Genomic DNA, 14,099 nt, shown 5'->3' with positions numbered 1-14,099 from the left:
GGCATGACATTCACCCAAGTCCCTCCAGGCTGATGCTCAGGAGGTCCAGCCAGGATAAGCCCCCCCCACCCCCCAACCCCCAGCGTCAACTCAGAGTCACCTGCCGGGGGCGGGGGGGAGGCTGCCATGCGCCTCCTCCCCTGCTCCCTCTGCAGGTGCAGCAGCTGCCTCAGCCTGCCCCCGGCACCACTCCCTTGTAGCTGGCCATGGCAGTGTCCGGCGAGGGAGTGCAGCACTGAGTTTCAGGGGGTAGCAGCCCACAGCCCAGGGCAGGCAAGGATGCTCAACGGAAGCATGCGGGGGCGGCAGGTAGGGCTGGGGGAGAGACCCAGCCCCAAACATTGATGGAGCCATGCCCCCCGGGCCCTGAATTTGCTGGAGCCTGGGCATCACAGGCCCATATAACTCACCGCCCATGCCTATATTGCTAAATGGCAAGGTTTGAAAGGCCATTCCAGCCAAACAGATAATCTTCAAAATTTGTAAGTCTGACCCTATATGAGGCCAGCTATGAGGTCGGGGATGGTGTAGATAATACTTAGTCCTGCCTTGAGTGCAGAAGAATGGACTAGAAGACCTCTACAGGTCCCTTCCAGTCCTGTGATTCTATGAGTGAATGGGATCATACATTACAGTAAGCACTATATAAGGGGGGAATAGAAGGGCCAAAATGGAGATTCCTGTCCTGGACCTGCTCTCTTCTGGTATTAAAGAGGGAGCACTCTCAGAGACTGAGATGTTAGAAGAAGATAATCGATAATTTAAAAAGCAATACATCACCAGGCCCAGATGGTGCATCAAGAGTTTGGAAGGAGCTGCAGTATGAAGTGACTGAGCAGCTAACACAAATAGCCAATCTCTCATTAAAAACAGCTAGTGTTCCAGAAGATTGGAGAGTAGCAAATGTTGTACGTATGTTTAAAAGTGTTTCTAGTGGTAATCTGGGGAATTATAAACCAGTAAACCTTACACCTGTACTTGGCATATTGATTGAACTGATAATGAAATACAGGATAGCAAAGGTCATAATATTATAGAGTCTAATCAGCACAGATTCTGCAAAGGAAAATCAGGTCTCATTCTTCTTTTAGGGGTCTTTGAACGTATCAATACAATAGTGGATAAAAGAGTACGATTAAATAGTCAGTTTTCATCATGACAAAAGGTTAACAACAGGTGCTTCAAATTTAGTGTTGTTTAATATTATGGTGCAGCAGAAGCTGTACAAAACAAAAATGGATTACAATCCTTGGCTAATCATGAACTTTTTGGTGAATGGGTTGTACAATCTGAAGTTCTGGAAAGTTTATAGTAAGCTGTTAAAAAAGGTGTTTTTGTGATTTTTCTTGGGGAGTGTCCCACTTTCCTTTGTACTCCGCTTACAATAAATCTAAAACACTGGTTTTCATCACTTTCATCCCCAACACTATCCAAAAGCAATACATATCCTAACTTCATTAAACTTGCACTCAAAAGGACTATAAAGCCTCCTGAAGCATCAGAGTGTATCAGGTATTGTAGGCAATATGAAGGGGGAAAGGAATGCACAAATCTTTCCCCTTAACTTCTTATTTTAATGATTTTAAGTTTTTGGGTACATGAAATATGTCCTGCTGCAACATTAACTGTTGCTAAACATAGGTTTGTTTGCTACTATTAATAATGGAACTGGGCAAAAAGAAATTTGGGGGAAATTTTTCTTTCAGGTGAAACTGTTTTTATTTTGGTGAAAAATGTAGATTCAGTGAACTGAAATGTTTCACAAATTTGTGTCAATTTCACTGAATTGTTCATGTTGAAAAGAAAAATCCTAAAATTTGGTTCAAAATTATATTTTGTTTCAAAATTTCATTTAATTAAATGGAAAACAATAGAAACCCCCTTTTAAAATTGCCAAAATTGAAACAAAACATTTAGTTCAACCTAAAACTATTTTTTTCCAATTTTTTGAGTTACCAAGAATTCAGTTTTCACGTCAACCTAAAACACATTTTTCTTTGTTTTTTTAGATTTTTTGGGCATTGCTAGTGAATGGGGGGAAGCAGTAGATGTGGTATATCTTGACTTTAGTAAGGCTTTTGATACTGTCTCGCATGACCTTCTCATAAACAAACTAGGGAAATACAGCTAGATGGAGCTACTATAAGGTGGGCACATAACTGGTTGGAAAATCATTCCCAGAGAGTAGTTATCAGTGGTTCACAGTCATGCTGGAAGGGCATAACGAGTGGGGTCCCGCAGGGATCAGTTCTGGTTCTGGGCAATATCTTCATCAATGATTTAGATAATGGCATAGAGAGTACACTTATAAGGTTTATGGATGATATCAAACTGGGAAGGGTTGTAAGTGATTTGGAGGATAGTATTAAAATTCAAAATGATCTGGACAAACTGGAGAAATGGTCTGAAGTAAATAGGATGAAATTCAGTAAGGACAAATGCAAAGTACTCTACTTAGGAAGGAACAATCTGTTGCACACATACAAAATGGGAAATGACTGCCTAGGAAGGAGTACTGCGGAAAGGGATCTGGGGGTCAGTGGATCACAAGCTAAATATGAGTCAACAGTGTAACACTATTGCAAAAAAAGCAAACATCATTCTGGGATGTATTAGCAGGAGCATTGTAAGCAAGACATGAGAAGTAATTTTTCTGCTCTACTCTGCACAGATTAGGCCTCAACTGGAGTATTGTGTCCAGTTCTGGGTGCCACATTTCAGGAAGGATGTGGACAAATTGGAGAAAGTCCAGAGAAGAGCAACAAAAATGATTAAAGGTTTAGAAAACATGACTTATGAGGGAAGATTGAAAAAACTGGGTTTGTTTAGTCTGGAGAAGAGAAGACTGAGAGGGGACATGATAACAGTTTTGATGTACAAAAAAGGTTGTTACAAGGAGGAGGGAGAAAAATTGTTCTTCTTAACCTCTGAGGATAAGACAAGAAGCAATGGGCTTAAATTGCAGCAAGGGCGGTTTAGGTTGGACATTAGGAAAAACTTCCTAACTGTCAGAGTGGTTAAGCACTGGAATAAATTGCCTAGGAAGGTTGTGGAATCTCCATCATTGGGGATTTTTAAGAGCAGGTTGGACAAACATCTGTCAGGGATGGTCTAGATAATACTTAGTCCTGCCTTGAGTGCCGGGGACTGGACTAGATGACCTCTCAAGGTGCCTTCCAGTTCTATGATTCTATGGTTCTATGAATTGAAAAATCCATTATTTGCACAGCTCCATTTATTAATGATCTGGAAATGCAGTAAATAGTGAGGTAGCAGAATTAACAGATGATGCAAAGTTATTTAGGTTATTCGGGACCAGAGAAGACTATGAGGAACTTCAGAGGGAACTAACCAAGTAGGTGGATGAGCAACATGATGGACAAATGAAATTCAGTGTTGATAAATGCAAAGTAATCCACATCAGAGGAATAAATTTAAACTCCATATGCACTTTTTACAGGGTTCGAAATTAACTGTATCAACTTAGTATCGGGAACTGGGCATCATTGTAGACAGCTCAGTGAAGACCTCTACTCCATATGCAGCTGTGATCAAAAAAGCTAACGAGATGTTAGGATGCATAAAGGATGGTATAGAGAACAATGCAGAGTATATGATAATTACACCCCAAAAATTATCAAAAAAGCTAATGTGTGTTAAAAGACCATTAAGGCTTCAAAGTGAAGACCTGTCTTTGATACCTCAGTTCAGCCCCTTTGTGTGTATGCATTATGATACTGGAGATGATGTAAAAGTGCTGTGTTGTAAGCAGTTCATACCCAGTTGATGCCTGGCAGCCTCATAACATTCTGACTTCAGTAAATACCAGAGACAAGTGAGCCTGGAGAAAGCTGGGATACCCTCATTCAAGAACTGGATTGAGGTCTGCAGAGACAGCTATGTGAAGATAGAGGAAGAGAAGTGATAAAAGAGAAGAATAAAGAAAGGTGCCACAAAGAAATCCACAGAGGAGGGACAATGAGGAATCCTGCAGAAAAGGGATTGCATAGAGGACTAAGAGGAACCATGAGGGATCACACGGAGGACTGAGAGGGACCACAAGGGATTCCGTAGATGATTAGAGGGTACCACCAGATTTTAACCATTGGGCAGATATTCACAGGGATGGTAAAAGGTACATCCCTGATTCCAGGGTGACTCCTCTGCCAAATTTTAATCCTTACTCCAAAGCCTGAAGATGCCAGATATTCTCAAAAAAATCATTGTAAGAATTTTTAAACATGGGTTAAACAACATATTTCCCCCTTATCTCATTCTCAGAAATAGCTGGTCTTTTTTAGATCAAAATCTGTCCCCCCCCCAAAAAAAATTGTCTGAGGCAGACACCTGGCATATAAAATTTAAATCTACACAGTTTAAGTTAAGTTTATTATCTATATCTATATCTACATAGAGAGAGAGAGTGAGAGAGAAAATAGAAAAAAGGGGAAGTTGATAGTAACAAATATAAATTAGAAACTAGTAATTGCAGAACATTGATAAGGGAAGCAAGGACAAAAGGCAAAATCTATGGTCACCAGAATTAAGGAGAATAAAAAAGAAGTTTTAAAGAGTACTAGGAATAAAAAGAATACTAACAATGGTATTGGTTCATTACTAGATGAAAATGGTAGAATTTTCAATAATAATGCAAAAAGATAGAAATGTTCAATAAATATATCTATTCTGTGATTGGGAAATAACAGATGATATCATTGTGAGAGATATGGCAATTTCCTGCAATATCCTTGAAAAACCATACTGAATTCAGTTTAAGTATCTTTGGAGTCCATTGTATTAAATGCAAAGTTTAGGTACTATTGTGGGCTGGGACTGTATGTAATCTCTCTAGGTGGCAGATATGATGTGAACCCTGGGAAGTGTTAAGAACTTCAAAGGACTGTATTGTGTGTTCTTGACAGACACATTGTTATTTTGGGACAAACAATGTCAAGTGGTTTGCCTCAGGAGTCTCTTGGTAGAGGTGAATGCAAATTCTACACCTCCCGTGGTGCAAAAACCCAGTCTTTTGAAGCAACACCCTGAGGATAGGACCATTGTCTGCTGATCACCTGTTTCTGGAGTGTCAAAATTGAAGTCTCAAGCTATAGAAAGGAAAGGCTAACCTATTCATGAGAGTGTTAGTTCTGAGGTAAGGCTGTTATGAACTTGTAACCACAAAAAAAAACCCAACCCTTTGTGGGTTTGAAGGACAGATTCCTACCAGAGCCCTTGTTAGAGTTGAGGGTGGAGTGATCTCTGGTAAGCTTATTCGCATGCATGTAGGTTCTTTTAGTGTTTTGTTAGGTATTTTGAATCAGCAGCTCCAGATAAATTTAATCCAAGAGTTTTAAAAGAGCTGGCTGAGGAGCTTGCTGAACTGTTAATGTTGATATTCAGTAAGTCTTGGAACACTGGGGAAATTCCAGAAGACTTTGAGAAAGCCAATATTGTGCCAATATTTTAAAAGGATAAATAGGATGATGCAGGTAATTACTGGTCTGTCAGTCTGACATTGATTCCAGGTGAGATAATGAATGGACTGATATGGAACTTGATCAATAAAGAATTAAAGGAGGATAATATAATTATTGCCAATCAGCATGGGTTTATGGAAAATACATTGTTTTTTTTAATGAGGTTACAAGTTTGGAAGATAAAGGTAATAGTGCTGATATAATATATTCAGACTTCTGTAAGACATTTGACTTGGTACTGCATGACAGTTTGATTAAAAAACAGCAAGATATCAAATTAACATGGCACACATGAAGTGTATTAAAAACTGGCTAACTGATAGGTCTCAAAATGTAATTGTAAATGGGGAATCATCATTGAATGGATGTGTTAGTTGGAACCTGAAGGGATTGGTTCTTGGCCCTCCACTATCTAACATTTTAATCAGTGACCTGGACAAAAACATAAAATCATCACTGATAAAGTTTGCAGATGACACACAAATTAGGGGAAGTGGTAATTAATGAAGAGACTAGGTCACTGATACAGGAAATCTGGATGGCTTGATAAACTGGATACAAACAAACAATGTGTGTTTTAATATTGCTAAATTTAAATCCTTAGATTAAACAGGAATCTCAAGTAGGAGTAGAGAGGTTATTCCTTCTCTCTGTTTGGCACTGGTGCAGCCACTGTTGGAATACTATATCCAATTCTGGTGTCCACAATTCAAGAAGGACGTTGATAAATGGGGGAAGGTTCAGAAAAAAGCTACAAGAGAGATTAAAGGATTAGAAAACATGCCTCATATTGATAGACTCAAGGAGCTCAATCTATTTATTTTAACAAAGAAGGCTAAGGGGTGACTTGATTACTGACTGTAAAAGTACTTACATGAGGAACAAATATTTAATAATGGGCAATCTAGCAGAGAAAGGTATAACACGACCCAGTGGCTAGAAGTTGAACCTAGACAAATTTGAACTATAAATACGGTGTCAATTTTTAACATTGAGAGTAATTAACAGCTGAAACAATTTACCAAGGATCATGATTGGATTAAATCAAAATTGGATGGTTTTTTTTCTAAAAGCTCTACTCTAGGGATTATTTTGGGCAAGTTCTATGGCCTGTGTTATACAGGAGGACAGATTACATGATCACAATGGTCTTTTCTGGATCTGTGATCTATGAAAAAAAAGGTTTGGCAAAGTTATAAGCCATTTGAAATGGCATCTGATAATGGAAAGTGTTGGTTAAGCTTCATTCTAGACATTGCTACTGGTGCAGCCTCTAAACCTTTATAAAACTCAATGGTGCAGCTTGAGCTGCAATACTATGTGCTGTATTGGTCACTCCATCTCAAAAAGGATATTGCAGAACTAGTGGAGGTTCAGAGAAGGCAACGAGAATGATCCAAGGCCTGGAAAAGCTCTCATACAAAGAAAGATTGAAGACTCTGTGATTGTTTACCTTAGAGAGAAGATGAATAATAGAGGACATGATCAAGTATATAAAAATAATGAATGGACTACACAAGAATAAAGGGACATTTAATGAAACTAAAAGTGGGGAAATTCAAAGCCAATAAAAGGAAATACTTTTTCACACAATGTGTAATTAACTCTCTGCATGGAACTCGCTGCCACAGGAAGTCATTGAGGCCAAGAATATAGCAATATTCAAAAAAGGGAGTTAGACATTTATAGGGATAGCGGGAAAATCCAGAGCTATAATTAATACTAGAAAAAAATTGTTGGAGGATATTAATCCTTATGCTTCAGGCTTTAAACCAATCTCTAATTGCTAGAGACCAGGATGAGACCTATGAAAGGTACAGATTATCCCACATTTGCTACTATGGGGTTCTTACACCTTCCTCTGAAACGTCTGGTTCAGGCCACTGTCAGATACTGGATACTGGACTGCATGGACCTTGGTCTGATGCAGTATGGCAATTCCTATTGGTCTATGGACCTGCAGAACTGCAAATGGCACATAGGAGATTCTGGGAAAAACTGAGAGCAGGTGTTTATCAAATGCTTAAACATTTATAAGAAGCAAGAGGGATGTCCCAAGACATTTGCAAATAGAGATTTAAAACTGACCTTAGTTTCTGGGAACAAATCCCACAGTCACAGCATGTAGTTACAAACATAAAGATGCAAAAGAAATGCCCGGTGTTCTCATTGAACTGTGAAAAGGGAATAGACGAAGCCCAACCTCTATTCCTATTGGACCACCTCTGCTCTCACTAGTAAGTAATCATTGTATTCTGATTGGCACAAACTGGCTTTTTGAAAAGGGGACCAGCCAATGATGAACCACCCATCAAAACTGAATAAAGAAACTCATTACATAAAACAAACTCCTTCCATATGCAAAAAAACACCTGGACAGGAGGAGAGACCAAGAGCTGGATTCTTCAGCTGGCTGCCAAGAATCCCTCCAACTGGTCAAAGCAAAGACTTATCAGAGGGAAGCACCTTGCTAAATCTCTTTCTTTGAAGTTCCTAAGGGAAGACTATCATGGATAGAGAAAAAACAACCCATTGGCTTTTCCTTGTGAGCCAGCCTTGAAATTCTATGTCGTGAACACCAACCTGATGCAGGTGGTGGATATTCACATAAAGGGGAAAAAAATCTACAAAAAAGGTTCTATGTAGAGCATGAAGACCAAGAAAATGTCAAGCAAACCACTTCTGTGTCTGCATGTAGGTCAAGCTCAAAACAGGCTGGTTTAGAATTAGAATCCTTTTGCAGTTTTGAGATCAATAAGCTCAGCATCCCCTACAATAGCATGGGCTATGCTAGAAAAAGCCAGACAAGTTCCCAAGCCAAAGTGAATCCTGAAAGCCAAAAGATCCAGAACAAAACACAGAGGTGCACTTTTCAAGGAAGTACCCTGTCTTGTGCCCACAAGCATGGTTCCCCTTTTGAAAGATTTTTAACTACATAAGAACAGAAGAATGGCAATACTGGATCAGACCAAAGGTTCCTCTAGCCCAGTATCCTGTCATCCGCCAATGCCAGGTGCTTCAGAGGGAATGAACAGAACAGGTAATCATCAAGTGATCCATCCCCTGTTGCTCATTCCCAGCTTTTGGCAAACAGAGGCTAGGGATACCATCCCTGCCCGTCCTGGCTAGTAGCCATTGATGGACCTATCCTCCGTGATTTTATCTAGTTATTTTTTGAACCCTTCACAACATCCTCTGGCAAGATGTTCCACAGGTTGACTGTGCATTGTGTGAAGTGTTCCTACATATTTTATGCCTCACCTCAATGGCCACTGGAGTCCAGTGGTTCTCCAATGGTGTAGTGGGGTTCACTTGGGGACAGCAGGCTGCAGCTCAACAGTCTCCCAGAGTCTTGGGATGGCCTTGCCAGACAGTGTGAGGGCCTGGTGGCTGAGTTACAGTCTGTCATCTCCCCCTGCTGACAGCTAGGAAGGGTCCTGCAGGCCAATGATGGTCCATACTGTTTGAGACACGTTGCACTAGACTGATCATCATGGTCAGGATATTAAACATTTCTGGAGTCATTTTCTCTGCAGAACGCATTTTATTTAGGTTAGCTTTTCTTTTGCCACTATCTGGAATATAGCAGAAAACCTGCAAGCAACAAAAAAAATGTAGGATATTCAATAGTGGTATTTATAATAAAATCAATAATTGATGCTAAGCACACTTAAAAAAACAAAGAATACAACCTAATTATTTTGCCAGTGGGGAAATGGTAAGAAATGAGTGTGCTTGCTTAACTTAATTTAGGTCTCTTAGGACTGGGTTTATAATTACTTTATGTAACCGTGTTATTTGTTTTCATTAACTTTAACTGAACAGTAAATATAATACTAACCTATTTTTGTAGGAAAACCCTAACTAGTGAAAATGTAGCAAGCAATTCTAAAACAGGGAAAAATGCTAACGTCATCGTGGATACCATATACAATACCTGTAGTACTGGCTTATCTCATCCTATTATTAATATTAATTGTTTGTATTGCAATACCCCCTAGAAGCCCCAGTTATGGACCTGGACCCCATTGTGCTAGGTGCTGTGCAAACACAACAAAAAGATGGTCCCTGCTCCAAAGCATTGACAATTTAAGTAAACGTAAGCCTATTTAATTATGTTTTGTTTACAAATATGGGACCAAATTCCATTCAGTTACACACATTATTGACATCAGAAGAGTTACATGTATGTAACAACAAATTTACACCAATTTTTTTTTTAGTTCTGATCACCAGTTATTCTGCATTAGGTACTAATCGGTGAAATTATTTGTTTCTTTGGTAGCAAGACACTAAGAAATTCTGGAAAAAAACTTTCTCCCCTGAAAGATGCAATTAATAATATCACAGGATATTGTACTCAGAACCACAGGCCAGGTCAGTCCTGATGTAATATTAAATATGGTCCCTCTTTCCTCCAAAGCACTGAATAACCATAGACATATAGTGCCATTGGAGCAGGAGTGCAGCAGCCAATTGGCATATTGCACAAAGTGGGAGGAGAAAAAATGTTGGTCAAGCATAAAAATGACAAGGGGTCTTTACTGACCACACACCACCCAGAACCTTTGCATTTTAACACTTTGTACAAGAGAACCCTGACAGTGAATAAACTCTGTTGGTTTCATTACCTGCAACATGTTTTGGAAAATTAACAGAATCTTCACCCTTTAACTTCTTTGGAGCAAGAGCAGCTAGTTTCCCTCACTAACTTACATAGCACTTTGTAGATACTCCAAAGATATATCAGACTACTTCTTCCCTAACCAGGGTATTTTGTCATGACAGGGATTGAAAGGCAATAGTGGACATACCTAGCCTAATAGCCTCCTCTCTGTGCTATTCATTTCTGACCTTAAGCAGTAATTTAGGGGTCTCTGCTTTGGGGATTTCATAGGCAACTTTCCTTAGGGGCGCATTCCAAAATGCTAGGGCCAGCTCTGACATGCTGAAATCTGCTTTCTCCCACTCCAGAGCAGCCAGCCTAGGTGGTAGTACCTAACAGCTGTCACTTTAAACCCTTAGGCTAGGTCTACCCTGGGTAGGGGGAGGTCGACCTAAGATATGCAACTTCAGCTACGCGAATAGCGTAGCTGAAGTCGGCGTATCTTAGGTTGATTTACCTGGCCGTGAGGATGGCGGTGAGTCGACCGCTGCCACTCCCCCGTCGACTCCGCTTCTGCCTCTCGCCACGGTGGAGTTCCAGAGTCTACGGCAGAGCGATCGGGGATCCATTTTATCGTGTCTACACTAGACGCGATAAATCGATCCCCAATAGATCGATCACTACCCACCAATCCAGCAGGTAGTGTAGACGTATCCTTAGTAAGTCTAAATGTAAGGGCTGCAATAACAAGGCAGCAGCAGCCTGCCAGCTGCAACAGCAACCAGTAGTAGGGAAGACATATTGAAGAGCATAGCTCAGGGCTCACTTTAATCATACCACAGCCAGGCCAGGCAAGAACTAGTGCCAAGGAGCCTGGAATTTTAATGGGCTCATTCCAGTGATAAAGGAGATCCAGGCTTGGTCTGAAGTCCACAGTTAAAAGGCAGCAACAATGAGCTGAGGTCATGGAGCACATTTTATCAACCTTAGAAGTATGGAGGGCAGAGACATCTCTGTCAGTGTTTAAGCCATTGGTTCCAGAGAGTCTGGGGGTTTCAAACCTGATCCTTGGATGAGTGCACTCCCCCTCTGGCTGTGTGCTTAGAAATCTTTACAGCATTCAGGGAAGTGGGGGACATTCCTTTGTGAAAGCTTTTATATATGTTTGAAAGAAGTACTGTAGATTGTTCCACTTGTAAAGATCTTTCCCCTGTGCCTCCAGAGTCAGCAAGTGACTAGACAAAATATTTATGTGGCAATCCCATAGGAGGAGGCATTGACCATCCACATGAAAATACTTAGTATAATGAATAAGCCTAGATCAAAGATGAACAACCAACCACTGATGTGTCCATGGTTTCAAACATCCAGGGCTTGATTCTCCTCTCATGCTAATATAAATCAGGAATAACTCTAGTGAAGTCAATGGAATAACACCTGTGAGTGTCGGAGGAGAATCAAGCCTTTACTACTCATCAAAGCTTCAGGCACTCTACTTGACTGGCCACTTTTTTTCCTGTGCAAGAGTTTTTTCCTCTTAAAATGCAGCAAACAGATTTTATAGCCTCTGGATTCCAATTATTTGTGAATGTTGCTTTTAACTTATTAAATAGGGTACGAGAGCTGGCAGTCAGCCCACATGGTCCAACAGCAAAGCATAATGTAAATCAGGACTGACTCTACTGAAGTCAAAGGAGCTATACCAGTGTAAAACCTATGCTGGTGAGATGTGAATCAGGCCCAATATCTTTACAAGGAAGGTTTTCTTCAAAAAACATTGTTCAGATTTTAGTATTCAGCTACGTTAACAAAAACAGAAGAGATGTTTAACAAACAGAAAAATTAACATCCCCATTTGTTCTATGGACATATTCTTTACTTTACTCTCTTCACACCTCTCCCCCCAGTCCCGCCAAAAAAAATCTGTTATAGCACTGCCTACACAAAGATCTTCTGACTAACTTTCACACAGTCCCCTTCTTTACCCCTGAACTACTAATTGCACCTTGAGTCACCTGCTTTATTACCATACTACCCTTTTTACTCCTGCAGGAGGTTTGAGCAGGGAATTAACTCAGTGACTGCTAGTGCTCAGGCAGGACTTCTGCACATTTTCACAGGCACTTTAACTGTAAGTGAAGGCAGGATGACGACTGTGCTCAGATGTAATGGTTCATCACTTTGGAATTAGAGAAAACAAAGGAACATTTTAATTAAACAAAGTTTCATTAATATTTGTCTCCACTGTGATTCTGTCTGCCTTGAAAGAGCTTGGGAGACTTCTCTTTTCCACTCACTGAGATATCATAGATCACAAGAGTCTTTACAAATAATGGTAAATTTCATTCAGTCAACACCCTGGAGTGAAACAGCTCACTCAAAATCACACAGCTGGACAGTAGAAGAGCTGATGATAGAGCTCAAGGCTCCTGACTCCTAGTCCCATGTCTTATCTTCTGGGACCATCAGATATAGTGGTACATGTTATGCCCTAATATGCCCTGCTAGCTGATCATGATGTTAAATTGATGGCTTCCAAAAGGAGTCCCCAGTGGTTTGTTTTCTGGAGGACATGCGATAGAGTTGGCTGTATGCTGCAAAAAATATTAATTCACGGGCATTTTTGCAGATAAAATCCTCAGTCTAGCTTTGCCAATGTTCAGAATCTTTTAATTCATTTTCCCTGGGCAATAAACAAATGATTTTTTTTAATTCACAGAAATCAAAAATTCTCACAGCCATATTGAAATCTCTTTAATTGTTCTCCTACTGTTAATAAAAGCCTGAAAGAGAATCAGTAACTTGCAACCAATTACATGCCATAAACAATGTACATCAAGTAAAGACATACTCTGTTCATGAACAACCTGTAGGTGATCAGGTGATTTTAAACAACAAAACAGTTAGTAAAAGTTAAGCTTATTTGTGGACAATAAACATAAAAAGGAAAAAATAACTTTTGACTAGTTGTATGACTAGTTCACCCAGTAGCTAAGTTGCAAGAAGTGTTTGAAAGGCCACTATTAGTGGAGTAACACAGCAGAAAATTTTAGGACACTATCTGGTTTACCCTTAATAAGAGTAGGCATTGACATATGTTGCAAAACAAATAAAAACCAAACAAACAAAAAAACCAAACAAACCCACAAACCAATCACAGAAAAAGGCAATGCCAATTGATGATTTCACTGTTTTTCAGCAAGTTCCTCATTGCACTGTTGGAAGCTGAGAACAGCTGGTAATGGGAATTTTAGGAAAAATGGACAAGACTTGAAAACTCTGACTTTCCTGATCATTCATTCTGCTGACAGATTAGTGATGGGTGTGATGCTTCAATCCATCTGCAACAAATAAGCACATTTTCTCAGGATGAAATGGCAAACTGGGGATTAGAAAGATTCACACTCTTTATCTCCAAATAGTCCTTATTTCGGGTTTCTTACCTCTTCTTAAAGACTTTGTATAAATAACATATTGATTTCCCTTAAAACTTAAGAGTGTGCTCTCAGTTAGAGCATTCAGAGTGCTTAAATAAAGCCTGGGTTATTTTTCTTTTACACCTGCATTGTATCAGTTTGAAAAGGTGTCTCCATCAGGCATCCAAAAAATTTCAAAAGGGAATTAGAATTTTTCGTCTGCTCCAGTGGGGTCTATTTACCAGCTACTACTAGAAGTTAAAGTATATTAACACAAATTTTCAGAGACCACACTAAAACCTTTTTTTTTTTAAATCACTGACTGACAACATAACATGAGCACAGGGGAGTATAGGTGGAGAGGACATTTCTAAAATCTAGATCAAGAATATAGGTGCTTCCAAGCCACAGTGTTCAGATCCAGATCTAGCCTTTCTCCAAGGAAAAAAAGTCTCTCCTAGGCCCCTCCCATTAGATTTACATAACTCACATTACCAAGGGCCAAGGAGGGGGCAGGAGAAGGGGAGATCTGCAATCATCTCATGTAGTCTATGGGTATGTCTACACTACAAAATTAGGTTGGATTTATAGAAGCCGGTT

Source organism: Terrapene carolina, unplaced genomic scaffold, assembly GCF_002925995.2.
Source record: "Terrapene carolina triunguis isolate 2854851 unplaced genomic scaffold, T_m_triunguis-2.0 Scaffold132, whole genome shotgun sequence".
NCBI classification, from domain to species: Eukaryota; Metazoa; Chordata; order Testudines; family Emydidae; genus Terrapene; species Terrapene triunguis.
The sequence above is the reverse complement of the archived record's forward strand: the minus strand, read 5'-3'. Positions refer to the sequence as shown.